Genomic DNA, 27,953 nt, shown 5'->3' on the forward strand with positions numbered 1-27,953 from the left:
GTTACCAGGAACCTGGAAGACTTAGAAGCTCCCCACTGGGAGCCGCCGGGCCAGAAAAGGGTGGGGAGGAGGGTGGGGGAGGAGGAGGGAGCCGGAGACAAAGAAAGAGCAGAAAAGGAGTCACGCAGGCCGCACTGGCAAAGACAATTTGAAAAACAGACCATTTCTGGCATCCAAGAAGGGATCTCTGACATCTTCTGAGAACACGGCGCCCTCCTAGGAACAGATGGGGCATCTGCGAAATGGGGCAGACCCACTGACCACGCAAGTAAGAGATGGTCGCTGGGCAAGTACTGAGCACATAGTAGATGCACAGTAAACAGAGTTCAAACCCAGCCGGCTTCGCACCTCACACCTGGGCGACGCTGTCTCCTGCCTGACCTGTAACCCTGCGCAGGCCACCTCTGCCCGCTTGGTCCCACGTCTCCTGTCCTCTCCTGTCCGTAAGACGGAAGCAACGACACAAGCCACTCTCCAGGGGCTACAGGATTAAATGACACGAAGGTGTAGAAAATCCAGCCCATGGTAGGTGTGCAACGCATCTCAGTCTTTCCTCCTGCCTTTCCCTTCTGGAAGCATTCTTATTATTCTTTCCATGGGGATTTGCAGCAACTCCACCAAAGGCAGATCTCAGTCCACATTTTCTAGGTGACACCCACCTGGAACCAACCTCTCTTCTCTGAGCCTGTTTCCCCCTCGCGTTAAGTGACAATGAAGGGACACCTGGGTGGCTCAGCGCTTTAGCACCTGCCTTCAGCCCGAGGTGTGATCCTGGGGTCCCGGGATCGAGTCCCACGTCGGGCTCCCTGCGTGGAGCCTCCTTCTCCTTCTGCCTGCGTCTCTGCCTCTCTCTGTGTCTCTCATGAATAAATAAATAAAATTTTTTAAAAAAATAAATAAACGACAATGAAGGATACGAGGAGACGTCCCTGAGAGCTCTTCCATCACTGTCATCACCAGAGGGCAAGTCTGGGAATTTTAACTCCCAGCATGCAATGGTCTCCCGGGTCCACTGGGGAGCCAGTCGGTCTGGACAGATCTGCCAGGAATAAGCCAATCAGCGCATTGCATCCCCAGGATATGTACGTGCCCTCCAGCCATAGTGATTGGTCAGAGTGGAGCACGTGACTTAAACTCCTCCAATCGGATTGGCTTCTGAGACTTGGCAGGGATGCTGGGAGTTTTCTTTTCTTCTGGGGGCATGGGGTGCAAATGTGATTCCTGGATGTGTCTTCGGGGCTCCCCGAAGGGCACCCAGCCCAAGAACCAAACTGACAGAGAAGGGCGCAGCAGAGTGGATCGCAGTGTGAGGACATCCTGACCCCCTCCCAGACCTGGCTCGAACCTCATTTATTCCATCCAACAAATGCCCTTTATTGTCTATGTCCGTTTGATTTGACTTTCCCCTAGAAATGTCTTATGCTCCTTTCGTGACTTCCCACATCTCATGCAACTCTGAGCAAAGGAGAGGGAGAACAACAGCGACAACTCTATTACTCTAGTAATAATTGGTCCAAGGGAAGACAAATCTAATGTCGAAGTCTGGAAGATGCTTAGAGATCACCCTAGTTGAACTGTGGTCAACCCTCCCATTTCAGAGATGGGGAGACTGAGGCCCACAGAGAGGAAGGAGTACTCACCAGGGCCTGTGAGGGCAGAGGGATCATCAGCTCTTTCAGGCCTGCCTGGTGGCTTCCTTCTGGTGAAAATTCCTCGCATGCTTTTTGGGAAACCGTGCCTTCACTCTGGAGCTACCTGGCTTACATGAGGCTGACCTCGGCTCTGGCTCCAGGCCTGGCCAATCAGAACTGTGCATTCCTCTGGCAATGACAATGGGCTCAGTTTGGGCAATGACAATGGGCTCAGTTTGGGCACTGACTCAATTAAGCCAATCAGAGTGAGTCCCAGGACTGGCACTACAGGCAAAAAGATGCTCTCAGTCCTAACCAAGCCCCGTATTTAGCATAGAGAACAAACAGGCTCCAGCCAGGTTCAGAGCCTGTGGCGGGCTGCAGCAGCCAGTTACAGTTTAAGGATCTAGTTAATTTCCATGGTGTTGATTTTTAAACTTGATTTCCACTCAGGTTGACCAACGCAACCTGGTTTGCCAGGACCATCATGATTTTAAAACAGAAAAGTTCCATGTCCAGGGAATCATTTCAGTCCTAGGTAAATGGGGATAGGGACAGCTGGTCACCCTACTTCAATTTATGGGTATCAGATACTAGCTATCCATTAATGGCGGATTCGTTTTACAATAAACTTACATAAATTTAAAAATGGAGCCAGTTAAAGGGAAAATACTAACAAAATAGTGTACCTTTGGTGCAAGGAAATGGGAGAAAATCATGAAAGCTGCCTTTGGATGTGAGTCATCTTTGGGAGATACGCACGCAATGCCTGCAAAGTTGGAAACCCACGCCTAGTCCCTGGGTCAGTAGTACTAGCTGTTTGATCCTGGATAACCTGCTCACCCTCTCTGAGTCTTTGAGTCCTCTGCGGAAGCAGGAATGGTGTGGGCAGGCAGGCTCTGTTAACTCACTTAGCATGTGGGCTCCTCCCAGGGCAAAACCTGCAGCCAAGAGCAGCTCACAAATCCTCGGGGAGGCCCGTCATCTCCCTACTGTGCTTGGCTGATTGGACCATATCTGCAAATTAGCCACCATTCATCCGAGACGCCCTTTAGAGATGCTAATTGCCCGGTGCCCATGAGTCCCCACTCCTCCCTGGCACAGGCGGCTGGCTGTCAATCCCCTGCCATTATTGTCTGATAACAGTGCTTGATTCATCCACATAGACCAGGATGCAGGCATGCCATTAGCATCTAACTATGGCACAGTGCACAGAGTGTGGTTTACTGATGCTTGTGCATGTAGCACACAGGTGCCAGCAGGCATCTCTTCCTGTGGACACACGTGCGCCCTCATGTATGCCTGCTTAGGCCCCCAATGTGGAAGTGAATTGATGTATATATGTGCTCTGTGAACCACTCATAAGCCTACACAGAAAGAGTTCCAGACAGGTCCACACAGGACCCATGTACATGTGTGTGCGTATAGGCATGCTACATGGGTTTGCTGCTAGGATTAAATGACAGATGCCTGGAAGGGCCGAGAACAGTGCCTGACATGTGGTTAGTTAGCTTTCAATAAATGAGATCTCTTATTGATCATTTTTCCCCAATACTCTTGTATTTGTGGAGGTATGATTTATACACAATAAAATATATAAGTTTTAACTGTTTAGTGCAATGCCTTTTGATAAATGGATATACCTGTGTAACCCCCACCCCAACTAAAGTATACAGCATTTCCACTACCCAGAAAGTTCCTTCAGGCCCCCTTCCAGTCAATATCCCCAAAGTCAACCGCTGTTCTGACATCTTGCACCATAGTTTAGTTTTGCCTACTCTTGGAGCCCATATAAATGGAATCATATCATATGTTCTTGATGATAACTATTTTGCATGCTCGGATGTTGGCCAACAAACATTCACAGACACAAACACCCGCACATACGTGCATGGGAGCTCATGGACGTACCTATGTACACACTCAGTATTTCCAAGCTGTAAAATCTCTTGGTCTTAGTCTGCAGCTCAGCTTGACCTCACTAGGTCCAAGTGGCTAAGGGAAGTGAAGGAGCTCATGGCAGTGGGTCCAGACTCTGGGAGGCTCCTTCAACATCTCAGTCAGCTCCTTCTTGCTCGATGACCTCAGGCAAGCACTTAAAATCTCCATTTTCCCTTTGTAAAATGAGATGATTGACTTCCACCTTGTAATAACTCCCCTGGATTGACTGCTTACTCCTGGATTGACTGCTTACTATGTTGACACATAGTGTCAGCAGTGTTTTAAGGGCTGTGGCAGTCCAAACCCAAGTCCATCCTTCCAGCCACCTTAGAATCTAGGTATAATTATGACCCCCCCTCTTATAGGTGAGGAGCCTGAGGCACAAAGAGGTCCAGCAGCTTGTCCGAGGTCACACAACAGAAGAAAGAACAGAGTTGTATTTGAACCCAGTCTGCCTCCAAAGCTTCCACTCACCACTATTAACAGTATCACTCATGGAGAGACTGTAAGGATATTGGCTTTGTCCATATACCCTGGCACAGAGTAGGTACTTAATATTTAATGTAGCTGCTACTGAAAACATTTACATCCATAATCTCAGTAATGTCTCAGAACAACCCCATTTTGCAGATGAGGAAACTGAGGCTCAAATAAATCAGTTGCAAAATTCCAGATCTTCTAACTCTGAATCCCACATTTTTTCTATTCTCCTGACTAGGGATGTTCTATTCCATGGGAGAAGGACTTTGCCTGTTTTGCTTATTGTTATGTTCCCAGCACCTAGAAGGGTGCCTGGCATATATTCAGAACTTGACAAATGTTCTTCTAATGAATGGGTACAGCAGGGAGCCCAATGCCATCCTTTATGGTACAAGGACCTGAGAGGGTGTCACTTGTCCAAGGTCATACCGTGTCTTAGCACCACGGACTCTCCCTGCCTGGCTCACCCTCCCTATTTACTGACCTGAGCAGGCCGAAAGATTTGGGAGCCCCTGAGGCACTCTCAAAGGCCACGTTAATGGGGAGCTGGCATGGAGCCTCTCCCAACTTCATTACACCATCCAAGGTCAGGGCGGAAGGCTGCCAGGCTAAACCTTAGAAAATGCCGGCCAAAAGGACACAAGGCTGTGGCTTGCCAGAGTTTCTGCACTGGGGAAGGGGAGCATTCCTGGAAGAGAGAGTGAGGAGGGAGGGCCCAGCCAGCCTTTAAAAGCCTTCTACAAACAAATGCTTGGTCTGCAGCCGGCTCTGACCATCATCCCCACCAAGCCAGCAGAAGAAGCAAACCTCCTGAACCCAGCAGAACACTGCAGTGTGGCCTGGGGTGTGTGCTTGTGGGGACCTGGTCAATGAGAGCCCATCCTGAAGATGGAGGAAGATGAGGAAAAGGCTGCAGGGCAGCCTGTCCCTAGGATTTGTCTTTGGATATGTTTTAAACACACTGATCACTTCCTCTCAGGACTTAGGTGGGTGTCTGCAAAAGCAGAGCCTGAGGGGAGGATTGTTAGGTAGCAGATGCATTGAGGGAGTGCCTTTAGGAGACATGGAAAGGGAAGGAATCCGACCTGGAAGGGCAGGAGCTGTGCTGGAATGTGGTCTCTGCAGGCAGCTAGCCCCAGCTTGACCCCATAGGGAGCTTAAGGGCTTGACCACACTGGGGTTGGTCTCACCTTCAAGTAAGAAAGCTGAGCTTCTGCCTCCCTGATTTGTTTGTCCTTGGCTACAGGCTGCCTGCAGGGAGGCTGGAGCGTTGGAGGCTGCGGTCCCCCAGGCAGCTGGGTGGGGTGTGGGGTGCAGCAGCCAGGAAAGGGGATGTGAGTGAGGCCCCCTCATTGCACAAACTCATCAGTGCCTATACCTGCCCTGCATAGGGCCAAACCTCAGAAGAAAGAAGGAAAGGACTGAACAGAGATGAAACTGTTTCCACCACCTTCCGCGACAGGCCACTGCATCTAGGGTTTGAAAAACAAAAACATTAAAAAAAAAAAAAGGCACTTCCCATGTCAGGGCTGACGGGGCCTCTATTATGTCTGTGGGAGGCTGGAGTCTACCAGGCACTGTGGGTGGGGGTAGCACCCAGGAACAGCAGCCCTCGGTCCCCTGAGCAGCTGGGCCCACTGGCCTGACCCAGGACAGGATGGGGCCTGGCTCCAGCACCAGGCAGGGTGGATGAAGTTACAAGGTGAAGAAAGACAAGGCGGCCTGGCTGGGCCTCAGGGGAGGCCCGAGGACCAGCCCTGGAGGGTGGCTGGGAGATCTGACCCTGTGAGGAGGAGGGACAGCGAAGCAGGAGCAGGATGCAGAGAGTCCTTGGGAAGGAGAGGGCTGGGCCTGCAGGCCCCCTCCCCCCCCTACTGCGAAAGGCCCCAGACCCTCTGGCTCTGAGCAGGGCCCCCCTCACCTTCACCTCCACCGGAGCTGAACCCTCTCCCCTGAGCACAGCACTCTACAGTGAGCAATGCCCCTGTTACCAGCTCAGCACGTGGAGAGAGCGAGCCAGGGGCTCAATTCTACACGAAGGGACATGGAGGCTTAGGGAGGTACACCATGACCCCTTCATTAAGTAAGTACCTGCTGTGTACCAGGCACCATGTCAGCTACTCAACATAAACAGACCAGAAACCCTGCTCGGATGGAGCATATATTCAAGTGGGCCAGGAGTGCGGAAAGCGAGAGGTAACAATTACTATGGAGAAATAATCATAAAAGCAGGGAAGGGAGAAAGAGGGCCATGGGTGGAAGTTGCCACTTAAAAATGGACAGTGAGAGACAGGAGAACACCAGCTTTGGAGTTTGACAGGTTTGAGATTCGAATCCCAGCCCTGACAGAGTCTTGGGCACCTGATTGGGTCTCTCTGAGCCTGTTTCCTCACCCGCACAAAGGAGGCTGCTGTGCAGAGGCCATGGCTAAGGGGCTTTCCTTAGGCAGGGGCAATATACTTTTGAAGTGTGCTTTGAGGGGTACCTGGGTGGCTCAGTCAGTTAAGCGTCTGCCTCCAGCTCAGGTCATGATCTCAGGGTCCTGGAATTGAGCCCCATGTCAGGCTCCCTGCTCAGCAGGGAACCTGCTTCTCCCTCTACCCCTGCCTCTTATTCATTGCTTTTACTCTCTCTCAGATAAATAAAATCTTTAAAATAAAAAAGTTTGCTTTAAGGGCCACCTGCATCAGCATCAACTGAGATCCTTGTTAGAATGTAGATCCAGAGCTGCCACGAGAGCCCTTGATTCTCTGGCCTGGGGGAAGACCCGGGAAATCTGAATTCTGCTAACGTTTGGGAGCCCCTGACCAAAGGCTTGGATGTGGGGTTAGCCTGTGGCTGCCTCCCTGATGAAAACTCACAGGTGCCCCTAGGGGAAATGCCCTTGAGGATCACAGGCTCAGCAGTGTGCCCCCATTATGCAGATGAGGAACCAGAAGACCAGAGAAGCTGAGTGACTTGCTCAAAGCCACACAGCTGATGAGCAGCAGAGCCGGATCTGGGATGGTTGACAAACGGATGCAGAGAGGTAGCAGCTGGTCCAGGTAACAAGCAGTGGGTGCCAGATAGTGAGAGTGGGATCAGGAAGAGAGTTGAATCTTGTCCCAAGAATCTAATCCTTCTAGGCTGGGAGAAGAATGTGTGCTTCCTTCCCATTGGAAAGTGTTAAATGACCCTCCCTGGACTCCAGTTCATTCCTTGAAAAAAACAGGATCCTACTCTCTGTCACACGGACCAGCCAGGGCACCCCAGGCTCCCAGTGAGCCCCTTCCTGCAGCCCAGCGGACCCTGGGCATGCCCGTGTGGGACACATACCACCAGTAGTAGATGCATTGAAATCTGGATTTCTCAACCTCCCTGCACAGTGGAATTACCTTGGGAGCCTTGACAAATACCAATCCCTGGGAGCCACCCCTAGAGATTCTGATTTAATTGGTCTGGGGGTGACCTGGCATTGGGACTCAGATGATTCTCCTGTGTAGCCAAGACTGGTGTTGTTGTATAGAGACAAGACCTCTAATCACATTGATTCAGCATCAACAGTGCCAGCCTTTCCAATTCTCCTTCAAACCTTCGGACTCCCTTAAGGGGAAAGTCTAGTTTGAAGCTAATGGGATTTTAACACGTCTCTAACACATGTACATCCTCCCTTTTAACTCAAAGAGAGCAGGTGTCAGGCTCCAGCATCTGGCTAGAATTTCACAACATGATTTATAGTGAATGGTACTAATTCTTCACAGTACCAAATTTCCCCTTAAAACAACCTGATTTGAATAAAATAAGTGAATTAATTTAAGGAATAATATTAAGCAAATCTATTTTAGGTATTTCCCCTGGATCCAGTGGCAGTTTATGACCCAGGCTGGTCCAACCCCTCACTTATGTTCTCCTCTGGCCACAGAAACAGTTTCAGAGATGAGCACATCACTAAGGTGCATCCAGTCAGAGCCAATTCTGGAACTTTTGCTGGAAGAGCCAGGAAAAAGGCCTCTCTTTCTACTCACCGTGGTGGTTATAGGATGGAGTTTGGAGAAAATGTCAGTTCAGAGAGGGAAGTGACTTTCCAAGGCCACTGGCACTAGTGGGGAACTGAGATTTGAACCATATTCACTTGCCACCAAAGGTAGTATGGCTTCATAATAAACCACATTTCTGGTGAATTCACTGGGATCCCTCAGAATTTCTGTTTCCTGGGTTTAGAGTCTTTATATGCAGCATTTGCTTAAGGAAAATTCAATAGCACCCTTTAGAACCAAAGTACGGACTTTTAAAAAGCTCTTAAAAGACACTGTAATTATCATTCAATACATTTTGAGCACCAGAGAAGATGTGGCTATTTGTAAAGATATTTGGTGCCCTTATTTCTTTCAATTTTGGATAGTAAGAAACTTCTGGTTGGAGTCTCACCTAGATATTTCAGACTATCTTACCCACTCCCCACCAAAAGAGTATGATGTCTGCTTCCTGCCTATTGTGATAACCTTTGAATTCATCCATCCATCTATCCATCTATCCATCTATCCATCTATCCATCTATCCATCCATCCACCCATCCACCCACCCACCCACCTATCCAACACAATTTTACAGAATGCTTACAGGGAGGGAGGCACAGTGCCAGGTGTGGGAGAGACATACAAACACAGCAGACAAGTCCTGCCATCTGAGAGCTCACAGTCTACGCTGAGTCAAGGAGGGCAAGTAGTAATCAGATCATTCTTTGCCTGGAAATGAAATTACAATGGGAACAAGGGCCACCCAAGAGAGGCACACAGAACTTTGAAAACCATAACTGAGGATTTGACCTTTTCAGAGATCAGAGAAGGCTTCCTGGAGGAGGGGAAGCTTCAAGGTGAGCAGGCAATAACTGAGTAAAGAAGAGAGGAAAAGTATTCCAGGCAGAAGGAACAGACTGGGTTGCAGCTCTGAACTCCTCAGAGTCCCCAGAGAGGCCCTACTCTCAACCTGGACAGGTAGAGGGTGAGAAGTAACTGAAAGGACAGGGCGCCCATGGTGATGGGCTATATGGGACAGGCTTTGGAAGGCAGCTAAGAAATCTCTTTGGGAAGCCCAGGTTCTACAGTTTTCTGAGTAGAAAGGAAGGGGATCTGGCCACCTCCTTCATAAAAAAACCTCCGTTCAGGGAAGATTATCCCCCATTGTTGAACTTTGGAATCCATAAACATTAACCAAGGGGAAGTAATGACAAATTTTTAGAAGAAATGCAGGGCCCATCATGAGGGAAATGACATCAAGTTTGGGGAGTCCAGAGAAGGATGCTTATGTAGAGTCAGAAAAGATGAATTAGGCAGCCCAGGTGGCCCAGCAGTTTGGCGCTGCCTGCAGCCTGGGGTATGACCCTGGAGACCCAGGATCGAGTCCCACATCAGGCTCCCTGCATGGAGCCTGCTTCTCCCTCTTCCTGTGTCTCTGCTTCTCTCTCTGTGTCTATGAATAAATAAATAAAATCTTTAAAAAAAAGAAAAGAAAAGATGAATTAAGGTGGTCAAGGGGGCCAAGGTGGGGGCTGCAAGATTGTTCTAGTCAGCACAGCATGTGCAAGGGCCCTGAAGTAAGACTCAGAATGGAGTTCTGAGGATCTGCGAAAGGAGATAAGGAGCCATATAATGTGTGTAATATGAAGGTAGGTAGTAGTTCATATAGGGCCTTGGTAATAGGATAAGGGTTTTGGAAATTATCCTGAGAGCAATGAGAAGCCATGGAGCCATGAAATTAATGCCCTTTCCTACTACCACTTCCTCTCACCCCCATCCAAACCTCTGTATAGATGAGTAGATAAGATGGGAGGCAGACTCAGTGAAATGCTATGAGGCCCAAAAAACTCTCTAAGACAATATCTGAAGGGTAAATTCATCCATCCATCCATCCATTCATTCACTCAACAAATTTTATTTAGTAACTACTGTATGCTAGGCACAGATTTAATATTGACAGGGTAAGCAAACCCTGCCCAAGTCCCTCTCTGATGGAGCTTATAATGTAGTAAGATGATCCAGATAAACATATAATATACCAGGTAGTGAAAAGGGCATGAAAAAAATAAGGAAGGTAAAGGAATGGAGCATGAAGGTGGGGGAGGGGGAGTGAGAAGGTGAGGGAGGGGGAGCATGAAGGTGGGGGAGTAGAGCTATAGTCATTTACTAGGGGATGAGACCCGGCCACTCGCCCCTATCAACCACCCTTCCACTGAGTGTCCATCACGGGCACTTGCACAGTGTAAGTAGACTTTAAAGATGATTTTGTAGCACCTCCCGGTCCCACCATCAATGAAACTCTCCCTCCTGCTGGCACTAAGTGCATTCGCAGTGACCACAGTGACCAACCAGCACACTATTCCACTTCCCCACAAGCTGCTGCCAGCCACACATCTCCCAGGCGGGGAAGCCACAAGCCCTTGGCATCTTTTCGGACCCTTGCCTGACACCGTTTGCCTTTCTTTGGAGAACAGGGCGGTGAGATCATTCAGGAGCCCTGCCCCCACTCTGGGGTTGGCAGGGCTGCTTCCCTGGGCCTGCTCCAGGTCAACCAGCAAGAAAAAGCAAATTAAAATGGGGTTGAGAACAGGTCAGGGTCTTGGGCAGGGGTGAGGCAGTGGAGTCATCGCTCAGCTGCCTTCCTGAGGATCATGTCACCTCTAGGATACCTCCTGAGTGGATGGGTGTCAGAAACACCAAGAGGAAAGAGGCATAAGTAACAGAATCCCACCAGCTAAATAGAGGTTTGGGACCTTCTGTGGTTTGCATTTCTTCGGGAACTGCTGCCAAGGGGGTGGACGATGAAGCATGAATGATACACATGAGGGACAAGGCCCACAAAATAATGAGTCAGGGACAAGAGTTCTGACTCCAAACACCTAGGTTCTGATGTGCCTGCCAGAATTACAATCATGAACGCCACTGAAATGTCCTGACCTTGACCTTCAAAATTCAGACTCTAAACATGAGTTCCAGCCTGGAATGTCAGCGTTCCGACCTTGCCTGCTAGAGTTTCGATCACAAGTGGCAATACCCTGGCCATGTACTCCTTGGGTCCAATTACAGATTTGAGGATTCTGACAATGGATGACAGCCTTCTAACCCTGAAGCCCAGAACTGTGACCCTGAATGCCAGCATCCCAACTACGAACGTCGCTGCTGTGATCTCGAGCAGCGTTAATTCCAACCTTGAGCATCAGAATTCCCATCCTGGGGACCCAGTCTCTGCCAAGAATTCCTAAATGCTCAAGCTTCCCAGCCTGATTTTGTAGAGCCAACACTACTTTGCAAGGATCTAAAGCTTAATTCTACACAACACACTCTTCCATGGGCCCGCAGCCCCTAGAAATAAGCCAAATGCTCAGATGGGGAGGACAGGAAGATGAAAATGAAAATAACACCAGCTTATATTTTTTGCATACCAGACACTTTGCTGAGCACTTTACATGCTTTTTCTCATTCAGTCCTCTGGACAACCCCTGGTACCTCGCTATTCCCATTTTACAGATGAGGAATCTGAGGCTCAGAACCAGTTCAGTTTACTGACTTAATATCCAGTGCTTTTTACAGCCTTATAGCAGTCTTTTCATCCTGCTCTGGTTGGAGGTTGGATAGGGGAACATTGGTTCCTATTAGCTAATTAGTTAAGGATTTACCCATTCATTTCCCTGACTTGTGTTGGCACCAGCTGGGGGTGCCTTGAATTTTGAAGCCAAGTCCCAGGTGGTTGGGACAGTCATTCATTCAACAAACACCTGCCACCCTGTCTTGTGCTTGCTGCCAGGAGTGAGGGGAGGGGGACCTGCTGCTTCTGTCACCCAAGCCCTGTTCTCATTTCTTCCTTCTAGAATGGAGAGCCTCAGAGGCAAGAAATAATTCCTCTTCCTGTTTCTAGCCATCAGAAGGCTCTGTGCCTCAAAGGCCAAAAAGTAGAGCCCTAACGGCTAAAAGTGGTTCACAGGACTATTCAATTTGGCCCATTCAAATGTTTTTAATTTTTTAAAATTATTTGCCAATATTAATAACTTGGGATATCTCAAATGAAAAATTAAATCTCTGGGGGTGCCTGGGTGGCTCAGTCAGTTAAATGTCTAACTCTTGATCTCGTCTCAGGTCATGATCTCAGGGTGGTGAGATTGAACCCTCCACTGAGCTCCTCGTTCAGTGGGGAGTCTGCTTCTCTCCCTCTTTCTCTCTCTCTGCCCTTCCCCCCACTTTCATATGCACTCTCTCAAATAAATAAATAATTCTTTTTTAAAAACAGTATGTATTTATTTGACAGAGAGGAGAGAGAGAGAGCAAGAGAGAGAGAGCACGCACAAGCAGGGGGCGAGCCGCAGGCAGAGGGAGAGGGAGCAGCAGAGTCCTTGCAGAGCAGGGAGGTGGATGCAGGGCTCGATCCCAGGACCCCAGGATCATGATCAAGGTCAAGGCAGATGCTTAACCACCCAGGTGCCCCTCAAATAAATAAATAATTCTTAAAAAAAAAAAAAAAAAAAAGAAAGAAAGAATAAAGAAAAAAAGAAAAAGGAAACCTCTGGCAGGGCCCAGAACTCAGCCTGGAGCTGAATGGCAGCTGCCTCTTTCCATGGGCGTGTATGCTCCAGCCCCTGCTTCCTGACACGGAGGCTGAGTGTTAACTGTCTCGCTCATTGAAGTATCACAGTTCTCCCAACCAACTGCTTTGCTTGTTAACACTACCTACCTGGCCCCTGTGGCCATCTGAGTTCGAGGTCCCTGAGGAGGCACTTTTTCCTTGACAGATTCTCCAGGACTAAAGGATCTTCTGCTCCTCCCCCAAGACTTCTGAGTCTTTCTTCCTAGTGGGCAGGGCTGCCTTTATGGGGGTGCAGTCTACATGGTCCCCCAAGGCCCTGTGATTAGAAGGGCCCTGAGCCTGGTTGCACGCTCTGCTGTCACTGTCTCGAAATTCTTATGAATTTTTGAACAAGGGGGACTGCATTTTCAGTTTGCACTACACCCCCTCAAATTCTATAGCCAGCCCTGACAGCATATCGCTCAGTAATTAGGGGCATCCAGCATACATGCACACACACATGGACTTCTCCAATCTGTCTGGAAAATTACCCCTTTGGATTGGTCTATTCTCCCAGTCATGAGGCCAGCAAGGGTCTGACATTTTTATGGAGGGGTGGGGGGCTTGGGGCCAGCAACGTGGAAGGAGAGGGAGCTGGACTATGGGACTTGCCTTGGTTCGCATTTGCATAGAGCTTTATGTAAGATAAAGCTGCCTACCTTCCGGCCACTCCTTGGCACAGTCACTGCATGAAGCATTTGAGCAGGCAAGGTGTCGTAGTCAGAGGCTGGCTCCTGGCAAGGTTTGGGGTAGACCATCTTTCCCTCTCCCTCTCGAGAAAAGGAGGAGGAAAGGAAAACCAACGATGCGAACAAAGCACTTGCGCTTGGCCTGGCACCATGTTGGACGTTCTGGTGCACTGGTCTTTCCTGTTTGGCAGAGCTACCAGACCTCACACCCATTTTTCAGCTGGGAAAGCTGAGGCCAGAGAGCTGAAGGGCTGTCTGCTCAGGTTCTCAGAGCTCATATATGTGACAGTGTTGGGATTATGAAGCCAAGCCTCCAGAGTTCCAAACCAGAGTTCTTTCCATTTATCCTACCAGGGACGTGGCATAGGAGACAAGAGAAAACATTGGTGAAGAGGAGGGGAAGGATGCATGCCCCAGGTGGGCCTAACCTCAAAATAAACCATGAGACATTTTATCATGCAAAGACTATAAATGCCACCACATCCAAATTGGTCATTCAAGGTCAGGGAGGGCTCTTCTGAACAGGTGACACATGAGCCAAGATCTGAAGGATGAGAAGAGGCAGCTGGCATTGCAAGATATGGAGCCAGAGGCCCAGAGAGGTTAAGTACTCTGCTCAAGGTCACACAGCTAGCTCACACCTTCATTTCCTCCCTCTGGCCCTCCAACAAACCCCCTCTGACAAGGCCCCTCCTCTGCATCAGGCCCTGGGGCTATGGCAAAATATAGGTCAGCAAACTTTTTCCCCTAAATGCTATTGTAACTCAAAGCAGCCTTAGATGATAGGTAAATAAAGGAATGTGGCAGGTGTTCCAATACAACTTTATGAACTAAATGAGCAGCCCACCCACCCTGCTTTAGAACGCGGAAAAGAAGAAGATACAGTCCTAGACTTTGAGAATTTTCTGCTTTACTTGGGGAGATAAAACAAACTCAGAAGAAAATAGAATCCAAAAGGGAGCCTGCTAAATGACGTAAGAGAGAAAGACAGAATGTGAAAGAAAGGTCATTTCTGCAATTTGGGAAGGAGAGAAGTCAAGTTCAGGTTCTCAGAAAGGGCCACCTGCACCGAGAGGCCCTCTCTGACCACACCCTGTTGTTCTCTATCAAAATATCTTGCTTCTCTCCTTCACAACATACAGATTATGCTGTGTGGTTATTGTCATTTACTTTTTTTTTTTAAGATTTTATTTATTTATTCATGAGAGACACAGAGAGACAGAGACATAGGCAGAGGGGGATGCAGGCTCCCTGCGGGGGAACCTGATGTGCGACTCAACCCCAGGACCCCGGGATCACGACTTGAGCCAAAGGCAGACGCTCAGACCTCTGAGCCACCCAGGTGCCCTGTCATTTACTTTTTTATTTGTTTAATGCCCATCTCCCTCCAGGTGGCTAGAAACTTCATGAGGACTATGGATTACTTTTGCAGCTTACTTTTATTCCCCCCCTCTCTTCGTAGCAGTACCTCAATCTCTGGGTACCACCTCTTTTACTTCCATCTCTTGGTCTCTTCCCAGGTCCAGTCACTAAGATGTGATCCAGACTTTGCAAAGTGATTGGCTTGGAGACGGGCAATGAAAATCAACCCATGGATTTTGCTGGATTTATTTGGAAAGAAACTTGCTTTTCCCATAGGATGGAAGTCTGGAGTTGCCAGAACTTATCTTTCCAGTCGTGTTGGTATAGCCTGCTGAGAAGCCAGAGCTTAGAGATATTAGAGACCAAGTACTGATGGCATAATTAAGTCCCTAGATCCAGCCTTGCCTGAAGCTATTCCTAACCCAGGACTTTTCAGTTACATTTTTTGCATAGGTTTGTTTGAGCTATCAGTTACCTGCAACCAAAAGAATCCTAACTAGTAGATACACAAGTGCTTCTCAAATCCCCAGCACAGTGCCTAGAATACAGTAATACACAATCGATATTTGTCACACAAACAACAGGTGGCATTGAAGCAGGACCTCAAAACATGCACATACACCCACATAAAGTTATAAGGTCCAGAGAAGCCCAGAATGGAGGCTAACTGGGAAACCAGAAAGATTGTCTCAGGAAGAGGAGAGGATGACTGAATGAAATTGTGGTCACTATTTTCAAGGAATAGTAAGTGATGTGTAAACATATCCATAGCGTAGGAGACAAAAGAAAATCGATCCCTTCAAAGAGAGTGGGAATTCCAGGCATGATGAACAAATGCAAGGCAGGTCCAGTATCATCATCTTATGTCTATCTTCTTTTTGCTTCCCACACACCCGTGGCAGGGCAATCACGGGCTGTGTCACTGGCACACTTGGGTTTACAAGGACTCTCAGAGGCAGAGCTGACCAAGGTCAAGGGCCCAAGGATCATACGGGCCTTGAAAGACTCAAGGATAAACCCTGGGCAGCAATTAGTGAAATATGATGGTCTAATTTTAGAAGCTGTTTGATTCCAGGTCCATTACCTGGTGGATGTGAGTGATGGTGTGCGATTGGCAAATGTAACATTATTCTCTCAGACAGAGTCTGCCTGCCAGGCCACAGTGGGCAATTATGGTGGAGACTGGCCTTGTTGTAGAGGAAAACACCTCACATGTCGAATTTAATTGTGTCTCCTCGCTGTGGATGGAAGGCCAGAGGTCACTTCTTTCTGGCCTAGGAAGTGTGAGCATGGGAGTGGGCAGGTAGAGACAAGGAAGGTGGGAGGAAAGAGGGGGGTACACCTGGGAGATCTTTGCTTTGTAGGCGAGATTCCTCTGATCAGTCATCACACAATCATGCAAGTTTCCTCACTCATTCACTCAACAAACGTTTATTAACACTTATGCAAAAACAACAACAACAATAGTTATCTTGTACTGAATACTTGCTGAGTGCCTGGGACTGCTCTGAGTGCTTCATAGAGAACCGTCACCCTGGCTGTTGTGAGACTCCCCAAATGATGGATCACGAAGTCAAAGCCCAGAGAAGTTAAATCATCCCCCCAAGGACACACAACTTGAATCATCACTGAGCTGGGATCTGAATCCAGGCAGTCAGGTTGCAGAGCCTGCTTTTTTAAGCATCCCCGTCTCTCTGTGGGCTAGGCCTGGCATCCATAGAACAGCCCATAAGCTACTCTTCACAGTGTTTTGTGAGAAGAAGGTATGAACACCAGGTTTTTGGAGCACAGAGGAGGGAGCAGCCAGTGCTGCCTGAAGAGGATGTGGGTGGTGAAGGGAGGAAAGAGAGGCTGCAGCAGACAAGAGGAAGAAGGGGGTGCAAGGCAGAACAATCAGCCTGGGCAGAGGTGTGGAGCAGGACTAGGGAAGGGTGAAGTGGTCTGGGAATGCAAGAAGGTGGGTGTGGTATGGGCGAGAGGTCACAGAGAAGGTGTGAGAGGAGGTGAAGGTGAGAGGTTGGCTGGAGCCTTGAAAGTCAAGCTAAGGAATTCGGACTTTATCCTGGGAATAGTAAGAACCACGGAAGGGTTTTTGAAAGGGGGTGACATGAGCAGATTATACTTGAGAAAGGTGGGTCTGGTTCTCTACATGGACTGGAGGAGGAAGGCAAGAAGTAGGGAGGCCAGTGTGGAGGCCCAGTGGAAAGGCCAAGGTCCAACAGTGACAGACAAGGTCACCCCTCTGATCTTATCTCCCCAGCTCCCTGCTGGCTCACTCTGCTCCAGCCAGTGGTCACCTGGCTGTTCCTTGACTAATCCAGACATACTCCTGCCCCAGGGCCTTAGCACATGCTATTTTCTCCATCAGGAACACTCTTCCCCCCAGAGTCCACATACCTCCCTCTCTCCTTTTCTGCAAGTCTTTGCTTAACTGGCTCCTTCTTGGTGAGCCCTTTTCTGATCATTCCTGTTAAAGTCCCCACCCAAACATGTTCTCCCCTTCCTGTTGACCTTTCTTCATGGTGTATCACCAACCAAAATATTACATTATTTGATCCTGTAATTTCATCTAAAATATTTCACCTTGTATCTCTAAAAGATGACTATTTTAAAACATAACCACAGTAACATTATCATACCTAAAAAATGGCATTAATTTCTCAAGAGCATCAAATATCCAGTCTGTGTTCATCTTTCCTGATTATTTTCTGATTCCTTTTTCACAGTTACCTTGCTCCAATCAGTATCTGTTTTTGTTTATGCTTTGCCTGATTTCACTCTCTCTCCTTCTGGAGTATCAGTGCCATGAGGACTGAGATCTTTATTTTGTTCTCTGCTGTGTCCTCTGCACTTGGCACAGTGCCTGGCATGCAGTAGGTGCTCAGCAAATCTCGGTGAATGAATAAACGGAGCCCATCATAATCATAACAGTTGATATTGGTCTTGTGAGCATTACATGTTTCTTGTTGTTATTTACTATTTCACCTTAAATATTCCTCACAAGGTTGGGACGCCTGGGTGGCTCGGCAGTTGAGCATCAGGGCGCATGATCCTGGAGTCCTGGGATGGAGTCCCACGTTGGGCTCCCTGCATGGAATCTACTTCTCCCTCTGCCTGTGTCTCTCATGAATAAATAAATAAAACCTTAAAAAAAAATCCTCAGAAGGTCTTCATGCAGTAGGGCTGTGAGTAGGTCCATTTTATAGACAGGGAAGCTGAGCCATGTGGCTCAAGGACTCACACCTAGAAAATGGCCAGGGCCTGAGACGCATATCATGGACTAGGCATGCCATGGAGCTTGAGGGTTTGTGTCTGCCCAGGTACTGCCTCCACGTTCATCATATATCCAAAGCCACCACTCTTCACGGACTCCTCTTCCCTCCCTCCTGCCAAGGCTGCGATCTCCTCTTGCCTAGAATGTTGCAACATCCTCCTGGCAGCTGCTCGTCCTTTATTTCTGTCATGCCCACTTCCCATGCAACATCCAGTGGGTGGAGGCCAGGTTTGCTGCTAACCGTCCCACAGTGCACAGCACAGCTCCTCACAACAAAGAATTGTCCATCTCCAAATGTCAATAGCGCTGAGGCTGAGAAGTCGAGCTCCAGTTGAGAAACCACAGGCTTTCTGCATCCCAAGTGTGGCAGAGGTCGATGGGAGTCTGACTTCCAGAAATGTGTTAGTAATAACAATGAAAGCCCCAAAGTTTGTAAACAAATTCTTTTTTTTTTCATTGGGAGTGTGTATTCTAAATTATCTCTAGGACAACATCATTCATTCATTCGACAAAACTTTATTTGAGTGCCTCCTCTGTGGCAGGTGCTGTTCTAGGTACTTGGGTACATTAGAGAACAATAGAGACAAAAGCCCACCTCTTTGAAGCTTGGACCCAAGTAGGGGACAGAAAAAGTGATTTCATAATAAATTGCATGCTATGTCAGGTGGAGAAGAGTAAAACAAGAGAAGGAATGGAGAACACTGGGGGTCCTACTTTATAGGGTGGTCAGAGATTGCCTTGCTGAGAAGATGACATCTGAACTGAGATCTGAACAATGTGGGCAGTGAGTCTTATGGATATCTACAGGAAGACTATGGGCAGAAGAAACAGCAAATGCAAAGGTCTTGAGGTGGGGGAGTGGTATGCCTGAGGAATAATAAAGAGGCCTCTGCAGGTAGATTGTAGTGATGGAGAGAAGGAGAGTGGTAGGGGAGGAGGTTGGAAGGGTGTCCTCTGGAGGACAGGGGAAACATGCTAGATGCAGGCAGATGATAGATAGGATCGGAGTTTTTTTTCTCTGAGGGAGATGGGAGTAATGGGAGGATTCTGAGCAGGGGAGTGAGCAGATCTGACTAACAGAAGTCCCTCTGGCTGTGTGTGGGGGACAGACTGTGGGGTGTGGTGGGGTGAGAAGGTGGAAGCACAGACAGGAAGAGGCTCCTGTAGTGGTTCAGATGGGAGAGAATGGGAATCTGAGTTAGGAACACAGCAGTGGGGCAGTGAGAAGTGGCCACAATCTGGACAGGTGTCACCCACACTTGTATTTCACTCTCTCACTTGCATTCCACAGAGCTTTCATGAATGGAAGAGGAATGGTAGAGCCGCATTGCTGGGTATGTCAGGGACTATCCCTTATCTCTGTCAACAATTACCCGGACAGCACCTCCCTATGTCCCCGGCACTATGCACATAGGTCCTTTGCCTGTTAGGACCTCTGATGCCTCCTGCCCTAGGGCTCTCCCCAAGAGTCAGTCATCCAGAGCAGCAAATGGAGCTAAAAAAACTGGGCGCCTACATGAGAAAGGATAAGTTGGTCCCTTACCTCATACCACACATATAAATTAGCTCAAAATGTGTCAAAGACATCAATGTAAGACCTAAAAGTACAAAACTCTTAGAAGAAAAGGTAAGAGGAGAGCTTCATGACATCAGATTAAGCAATGACTTCTTGCATATGACACCAAAAACACAGGCAACCAAAGAAAAAATGGACAAATAGGACTTGATCAAAATTAAAGATTTAGGTGCAAAGACACAATCACCCAAGTGATAAGGCACCCTACAGAATGGGAAAAAATATGTACAGGTCATAGATCTGATAAGAGGGTAATATCCAGAATATATAAAGAACTCTACAACTCAACAACAAAAAACAAACAACTTGATTAGAAAAGGGAAGTTACTTGAATAGACATTTCTCTAAAGAAACATGCAAATGGCCAGCAAGCACATGAAAAGATGCTCAACATCACTTGCCATTAGTGAAACACAAATCAAGACCACAATGAGACACCACCTCACACCCAGAAGAATGGCTATTATCGAAAGAACAGAAAATACCAAGTGTTGGTGAGGATGTGGAGAAACTGGAACCCAAGCTTGTGCCCTCTTGGTGAGAATATAAAATGGTACAGCTGCTGGGGAAAATAGTATGGTGGTCCCTCAAAAAAAAAAAAAAAGAATTACCACGTGATCCAGCAATTCCAGTACTGGATATGTACCCAAAAGAATTAAAAGTAGGGTCTCGAGAAGATATTTGTATACCCAGGTTCAAAGTTGCATTATTCACAGCAGCCAAAAGGTGGAAGGAAGCAAGCCAACCATTGATGGACTGATAAATGGTCACACCAAGTGTGGTAAGTACTACAATGGAGTATTATTGAGCCTTAAAGAGGAAGGAAATCCTGACACCGGCTATTATGTGGATGAACCCTGAGGACATCACACTGAGTGAAATAAACCAGTCACAAACGGACAAATACTACATGATTCCATTTATATGAGGTACCTAGAGCCGTCAGCTTCTAAGACAGAAAGCAGAATGGTGGATGCAGAGGCTGAGGGCTGGGGAATGGAATGCTATTGTTTAATAGATACAGAGTTTCAATTTTGCAAAATGAAAAATTTCTGGAGACTGGGTTGCACAACAACGTAAATATACTTAACACCATTCAACTATATACTTAAAAATGGTTAAGACAGTGAATTTAATGTTTTATGTATTTCGCCAGAAATAAAGCAAGAAATCATCTAGGGGTTGTGTTCTAATTGTGGGGCTCAGGCATAAATGTTTTTCAAAGCTCAAGTGATCTGAGTGTGCAGCAGGGATGAACGCCACCGCTCTGTGAAGTTCGCCCTATTTATTAGGTCTAGTTCCCAGTCTTACAGAGGGGAGGTGCCTCGTGAGGTTGTACAGCCAGGAAGTGGTGGAGGTAGGATTTGAACCCAGGCCCCTGTCTCCCATGGTAACATCACATTTTATTTGCTATTTATGTTACCAGGGAAACATTTTAAGAACTGTGCTCTGGACATCAACATGTGAATTCTGGCTTCCTGGCTCCACCTCGTCATGCCCACCTTTACCAGAGACACTTTACCAGAGAGAATCTCTCTTTTTCTCAGGAAGAAGATTGGGCCCTTATCGATTAAATTGCCTATTAAAATAATGCTTAATGCTAACCCTGTGTCTCCAGTAGTTCCACTCGGTAGCCTTTAGGGGCAAGGTCATCATGGATCAGGAGCCAGGAACATTCTCAAGTCAGGTCGGAGATTTCCTTCTTTTAGGAGGATCTCCGGTAGGGGTTTTATTGGCAGATGCTGTTAGTCCACAAGACAACCAGGACACTGAAAACGTGACATTTCCCACAGATCTGTGATTTGTTCCCCAAAAATCAGACCCTAAGATAAGGATCCAAGTCCCAAGTAGCTTCTGTGGAAAGTGATCCCAGAAACACTGGTAGGGGAGAGGAGCCATGAGACAGGGGAAGGAAAGAGCCAAACAGGGTGTATTATCAGCCAAGGAACTACTGTGGGCATCAGGAACTCCAGGGCCCTGTGTGGACCGGGTACTTCTGCATTACACCCCCATCCAGGAGTGAGAAGCTGGGGTATTTATATAGCTTCCCTCATTGGTCAGCAGTTGAGGGCTGCTCTGGATGGGGCACTAGGTCCCTATCTTTACTGGACACCACTGGCCAGAGGAAGCCTTCTAAAGGCAAAGAACTGCAGGTGTTGGCAGGTGGGAGTTGGGCTGGTGGCACCAAAGTGGTAAGAGCTAAAAGGATTTGGGTGGGACACTGCATCTCCTCTAACGGGGCTGAGTCCCCATTCATCCCCAACTCCCCCTCTGATGTTGCACAAGTTATATAACCTCAGCTTACAATGAGCACGTCATTTTAAAAGAAGAAGAATTTTTTTTTAAAGGAGCTTATTTATTTGGTAAGATCGTCAGGAGGGTTAAATGAGATGATGTCAATTAACTACAACAACAAAACCCCCTAAAAGTTACCAAAGGCTTTCTATGTGCCAGGCCCTTTGCATGGATTAACTCATTTAATTTGGTAGCAATTCAGTGAGACAGGCTCTGTCACTGACCTCACTTTATGAGTGAAGGGACGGGGCCAAGAGAGGTACAGTAGTTTGTCACAAATCACACAGTTAGTGAGGAAAGGAACAGACAGACTTTGAACTTGGGCAATCCAGCTCTAAAATCAGGGCTCCTGTCCATGCTAACATCAAGCCCAGGAAGTACACAAAGTGCTGGGTATGGAGTTGGTCTTGACTGCATGCTTGTTCTCTTTCAGTTAATGAAGCTTTGGCCAAACTGCTCATTTGGCCAACACTTCTCCTCCATAAGCATTTTCATATTTTCACATTTCGTAGCCTTTCAAAACCCCCAAGAGACCAGCTTCCAAGGTACGATCCTGGTCAAAGTTCCTAAAGGAGGGGAAAGATCTTTGAGCCTTGGTGAGGATACCAGTGAGGTCCCAAAGGCCTGGAAATGGTCCCTCACCTTTCACTGACTTATTTGTTGTGACCCAGGCAGGTCGCTGAAACATCCTCCGTGTTTCCTTTTATCAAATGGGGATACTGGATTTCTGGAGCACAGCTTCAATGCCTGGCATCCACTATCATACTTAGTTCCTTGGGCAGCCCTGTGAGGGGGATTTTATTGCCATCTTCATCTACAGATTTGGAAATGGAAGCTATGGGAGGTGAAGTGATTTGCCTAAAGTCCAGAGCTAGGAAATAGCAGGGCTGGGATTCCAACCCAGGACAGTGTGACCCCACAGCCAGGATTCCAGATCTCTACAATATCGTTTTTGAGGAATAAACACAAACATCTAGGATGACCAACCTGGGGCTGGCAAGAGCCTCAGCCAGATGACTCAGAGCACTGAAGGGGCCCATAGATTCCAAGTTGGTTTCCCTCATTTTTTCATTTTTACTGCCTCCCCCTTCATTTTTTCTTGACGATAATACACGAATCCCCCTGGCTCAGGTTAAGGAAACAGAAGCATCATCACATTACAGGCATGAAATCTCAAAGGGGCGGGCAGCGGCAGTGACTCGGCAATCAACAACACTGGAACAGGAGATGTTGCCAACCAGGGGTGTAGCTAGCATAGAGGAATCCCCTGATAATGCTAATAATTGCTGTTGTCATTTACCAAATGCTGACCATGTGCCAGACACTTTGTGCAGATTATCTCCTTGTGGCCCTCTCCGGTGGGCTCCATTTTATTTCTCATTTTCTAGATAAGAAAACTAAGACTCAGAGAAGGGAAGGCTGTATTCCTGGTAAGCTATGGATCTGAGAATTGAATCACATCTCCAGGAGCCCAAAGAGGATTCTTTTTTTTATTATTTTTTTAAGATTTTATTTTTCAATAATCTCGATACCCAACATGGGGCTAGAACTCACAACCCCGAGATCAAAAGTTGCACACTCTTCTGACTGAGACAGCCAGGTGCCCTACCCTCACGCAGAGATGATTCTTAATCAGATCTGTGGTGAGCAAAATACTGACCACTATCTATAAATAAGGACCACTCCCACTTTTGAATATAATAATATATAATTATTATCATTATTCACATTTATAAAGTACTTTCCATTTGCAAATTATAATTACATCTGAAATCTCGCTGAGTCATCGAAACAGCCCCAGGAGGTGGGCATTGCTATAAATGCCATTTGGCTGATGAGCTCACTAAAGTTCAGACAGCTTGAATGATCTGCCCAAGATTCCAGGATTAAGAAACACAGGCTGGGAACCACACCAGCTGGGGTTCAAACCCTAGCTCTGCCATTTTCATTTCTTCAACAAATATTTATTGAGCATTTAATTGTGTGAGTTCCAGCAAGTGATTTCACCTCTCATAGCCTCAATTTCCTCTTTGTGAAAGAGTCTTAATATCACTTATCGAAGCCATTTCTTCCTGCAACTGAAAATGCCAGACACTTGCCTGCCCTGGCTTCCCTACAGTGAGAGCATGAGCATGTGACCTGATCCTGGCCAATGGGATTTGAAAAGGAGTCTGATGGGGCTCCTGGGAAAGGTTTGCCTCTCAGGGAAAAAGGTGGCACATGGGATGAAATGTCCCTCTTCATGGGTTGGACCTCATGGGTCTACATTAGTCATCTTGCAACATGAGGCATCAAGCCTGAGGACCAAGCCACCAGTAGTGGCTGGAGAAGCAGAAAGATGGAAATATTCTAGAATCCTAATGGCATCTTGGAGCCATTAACCTGAAACCAGCTACCTTGGAACTTTTTGTTGTTACATGAGATGATGCATTCTCCTCCTTGTAGAGGCCACTTTGAGTTTTCTATTCTGTTACTCGTAGTCCACATTGGCAGACTACCATAGGATTGTCGAGGATATTTCGATGAGATAGGGGATATAAAGTACTGTTAATTCGTACCTGGCATAATCAATAGTAGCCAATAAGACCGAAATACATGCCCTGAGACTATTCCAGGGAGGGCAGATACTCCTGGCCTGGCAAATTATTTCCCTCTCTATTCTGCTAAGAAAAGCCTGGAAAGTTTTCCAAGAAAGCGGAAACCCCGTGGTGGCCCAGGACCACAACCTCGCCGCTCTGATGGGGCTGACCCAAGTTTCCAAACAAGAATTAATCACACTGCCTTTTGCCTAATGGATTTTGATTTTCACTCCCCTGATGGTGAAGTCTAGAGTCTGTACTTTGGTTTGTCTCCACGTTGCCAGAACATCCCATCAATTATTAACAGCATCAGCTCAGTCTCCCTGTACTGCTATCGCAAGAAAAGAGTTTGTTGCAACTCAGCCCACCCAGTCGTAGAGAAAGGACTCTTGATCCTATTTATAGCAACAAGCTCCACCTACTCCGATGTGCTAGGCACTGTTTTAAATCTTGACAAACATGATTTCATGACACCCTGCAAGGTGGGCCTTTTATCTCCATTTTATAGGTAGAAGGTGAGGGCTTGCTTGCAGAGGTGAAGAACCCACTTGAGGCCAGAAACTGGGGAGGTAGTGGGACTGGGCCTGGACCCCTGGTCTGTCCTTGCTCTAAACATACAAGGTACGGTTGTTCTTACATCTCACAACCACCCAGAAATGATCCTCCATTTGACCATCTCATTCTGTGATCTCTGAGAAATTTCCATAGGCTTTGCTGTTCTGACAAGCAAGGCATCTAACTTGGGGGATGGATGGTGTGGGGTGGGCAGAGTACAGATGATCAGAGGAGGCCAGAGGCCCAGGAAGCTGGGTTGCAGGCAGGCAGTGAGGAACGAGAGACAGATCCCCAAAACCGGAGATACACTGACTGACTGATTGCTTGATCCATTCATTTGGTCCACATGTAGTTATTTGGAGCCCCTCTAGTCCAGGCACCTTGATGGGTGCTGGGAACAGAGCAGTGAATATAACTCAAGGCACTCACACTCTGGAGGCGGAGGAAGAAAAGGAAGCAAATACAATTTTAGATGGCGCTTAAAGCCTATGCAGGGAAGACACTGAGTGAGGTTGCCGAGATAAAGAGGAAGAAGGCTGTTTTAGACAGGGGTCAAGAAAGTTTCTTTGAGGAGGGGTTATTTGAGCAGAGACTTGCTCAAATGAGGAATGAGGAGAAGCAGTTGGCCACCGGACAAGCTGGTAAAGAGCATTCCAGGCTGCAGGAATAGCAAGTGCAAAAGTCCCGAGGTAGGCTAATGTCTGCCCTGTTTAAGGAATAGCAAGGAAGCCAGTGGGGCTGGAGCCCAGTGAACCACAGGAGAGTTGAACAGATGAACTCAGAGAGGACATGGAGACCGACTCAGTAGGGTCTAGTATGCCATGGTGGAGGGTTTGGATTTTATTCTGAGTGTGGTGGGAAACCTCTGGAGGATTTTAAGCAGATGAATAACATGATCCAATTTATATTTTGAAAAGCTCACTCTGGCTGCTGTGCGGGCAATGGATTGCAGGGGGCAAAAGAAGAAGTAGGGAAACTGGGGAGAAGCCTGTGGCATTTAATCATTATGGAAAGAACATCTTCAAAAATCACACTTGGGTTTGAATTTCTGGCTACTTCTGTTTGCTTGCTACGTGACCTTAGGCAAGTTACTCAACCTCTCTGAACCTCCCTATTTGTGAAAGACGGGATAATAACAGAGAGCTAGCATAAGGACTAATTGTGTTGTTACATTTCATACACAGTAAATGTTTGATCAATGGTGGTCAGGGTTTCTATACTGAGGGACCAATGAGCCTGCCTGCCTCCCCATTTCAGCTCTGGTTGCAGAATGTCCTAGACGTCCCGTCCATCTGCCAGGAATGTGAACTGACAGCCTGAGCCTGGGATCACGGAGAGGTCATGAAGCTCGTCCCTACGAGCGGATTAACCCGAGGGCAAGATGAGGCTGTTTATTCCCAAACAGCGCCTTTTGCAAGCCCGAGCTCCCCTTGCTGCCAGGCTGCCAACCCAAACACAGCTCTTTGCTTGCTTCTTCTCTGGGAGGGTGCTCAACCCTCCAGGCCCCTCATTCTCATGTCTTAGGGACAGAACAGGGAGGGGGAAGAGTCATGTTTGGGCCTCAACAGGGTATGTGTAGGAGGAACTCGTGTCAGGCCTGGAAATAGCAAAATAAGTCTGCTGATCCTAAGCCGGTTAAGGGTGAGTGACTGTCTTAAGAGGGAGGCTTTCTGGACACGAAACCTAGGGCAGGATTACTGTCAGAGGCAGCCCACAGAAGAGGAAACCAGGCCTAGAAATGTCTACATTCTCTTTGGGGGTTGCCAGGGAAAGGAGAAAATCTTCAGGCCTCCCTCTACCTTCCTACCAGCCACCCCCTCCTGCATCTACTCTCAGAGGCCTCTCCCCGAGGAGTCAGGTCTGGGGAAAGGACTCCAGAGGGTCTCCTTCAGACACAGCCTTGTAGGTGGACCTTCAGTGAGGACCAACTAAGCCAGAGGGATCCCACAAGGAGGGGCCAAGTGGGGCAGGAGGCAGCCCGAGCAAATACACGATGCTGATATATACGTTTCCTCCTGCCTTGTTCCTTTTTCCATGAACACATTTACCTACCTGCCCACCCCAGCCCCACCTGCTCTTGGCCCCACTCTTCAAGAGTGAGTTATGTTCAACATGTCTTTCCCAACGAGGTCTTCCTGGATTTCGACATCAACGTTTCTCTTTTCTGGCTTCCCTAGGCCTCACGCAACCTCTTTTAAAGCGCTACACACACTGTGTTGTCATTTACACCCCAGCACGTTGGCCACCTGAAGACAGGCCTCATCTCTCTGAGGCATTCTTGGAACCCAGCCCAACACAAAGCAGCAGCTCATCAACCACTGACCCCCTTCCCTGGCCTGGCCCCCTACCCCAAGTCTTTCTCAGGCCATCATAGCCTCTGCCTTTACCCAAGAGCACAATGGCCCACTTGGTGTGATCTAAGCCTTCCTGCCTCCTCCTGCTTCATTTTTCCCATTGCCTCATTTTTCTCTCTTATTTCAAAATTTACATCCTCTTCTGACAGCCAAAGCATCTTTACAAGTGGCACCAAATCATTCTTGGAATAAACTCACCAAATAAATAAAGAAAGAACAAACCAGGGGTGACCCATCGCCCACAAGCATCCTTGGCCAGCTGCATGCGTCATGCATGCACACACCCACCCCTCAGAGTCCCTTTGCCTCATTTTTCTTACTTATGTTAAAACTGCCTGACAGTATCTCAATGTCCTCCGAGTACGTCTGTAAGCTGCTTTCATGTCTTCCTTGGGGCAAAGTGGGGTTATAAATACAGGGATAAGTCTTAGAATAGCAGGTGACCCCCCCTCCCACCTGGGTCTAGGACTCCACAAGCCAGCATTATGTATATAGACCAACCTCAACTCCATCCCAGCAAGGCTTTATCATCCCTCTGTGCCTTCTTATTCACAGTGTCCACCCTCTTGCTGTGGGATTTTATGTCTCTGCAAATCCTTTTCTCCAACAGAGTCGAGGTATAAAG

General features: G+C 47.7%; 1 protein-coding gene across 1 annotated transcript in view; it reads right to left on the reverse strand.

Annotated features, from left to right (window-relative positions):
- The window catches only part of KCNB1 (potassium voltage-gated channel subfamily B member 1), a 101,324-nt gene that overhangs the window by 71,650 nt on the left and 1,721 nt on the right, over positions 1–27,953 (reverse strand). The gene's annotated exons all lie outside the window — the stretch shown is intronic.

The sequence above is a fragment of the Canis lupus genome, chromosome 24 (genome assembly GCF_003254725.2).
Source record: "Canis lupus dingo isolate Sandy chromosome 24, ASM325472v2, whole genome shotgun sequence".
Classification (NCBI taxonomy): domain Eukaryota; kingdom Metazoa; phylum Chordata; class Mammalia; order Carnivora; family Canidae; genus Canis; species Canis lupus.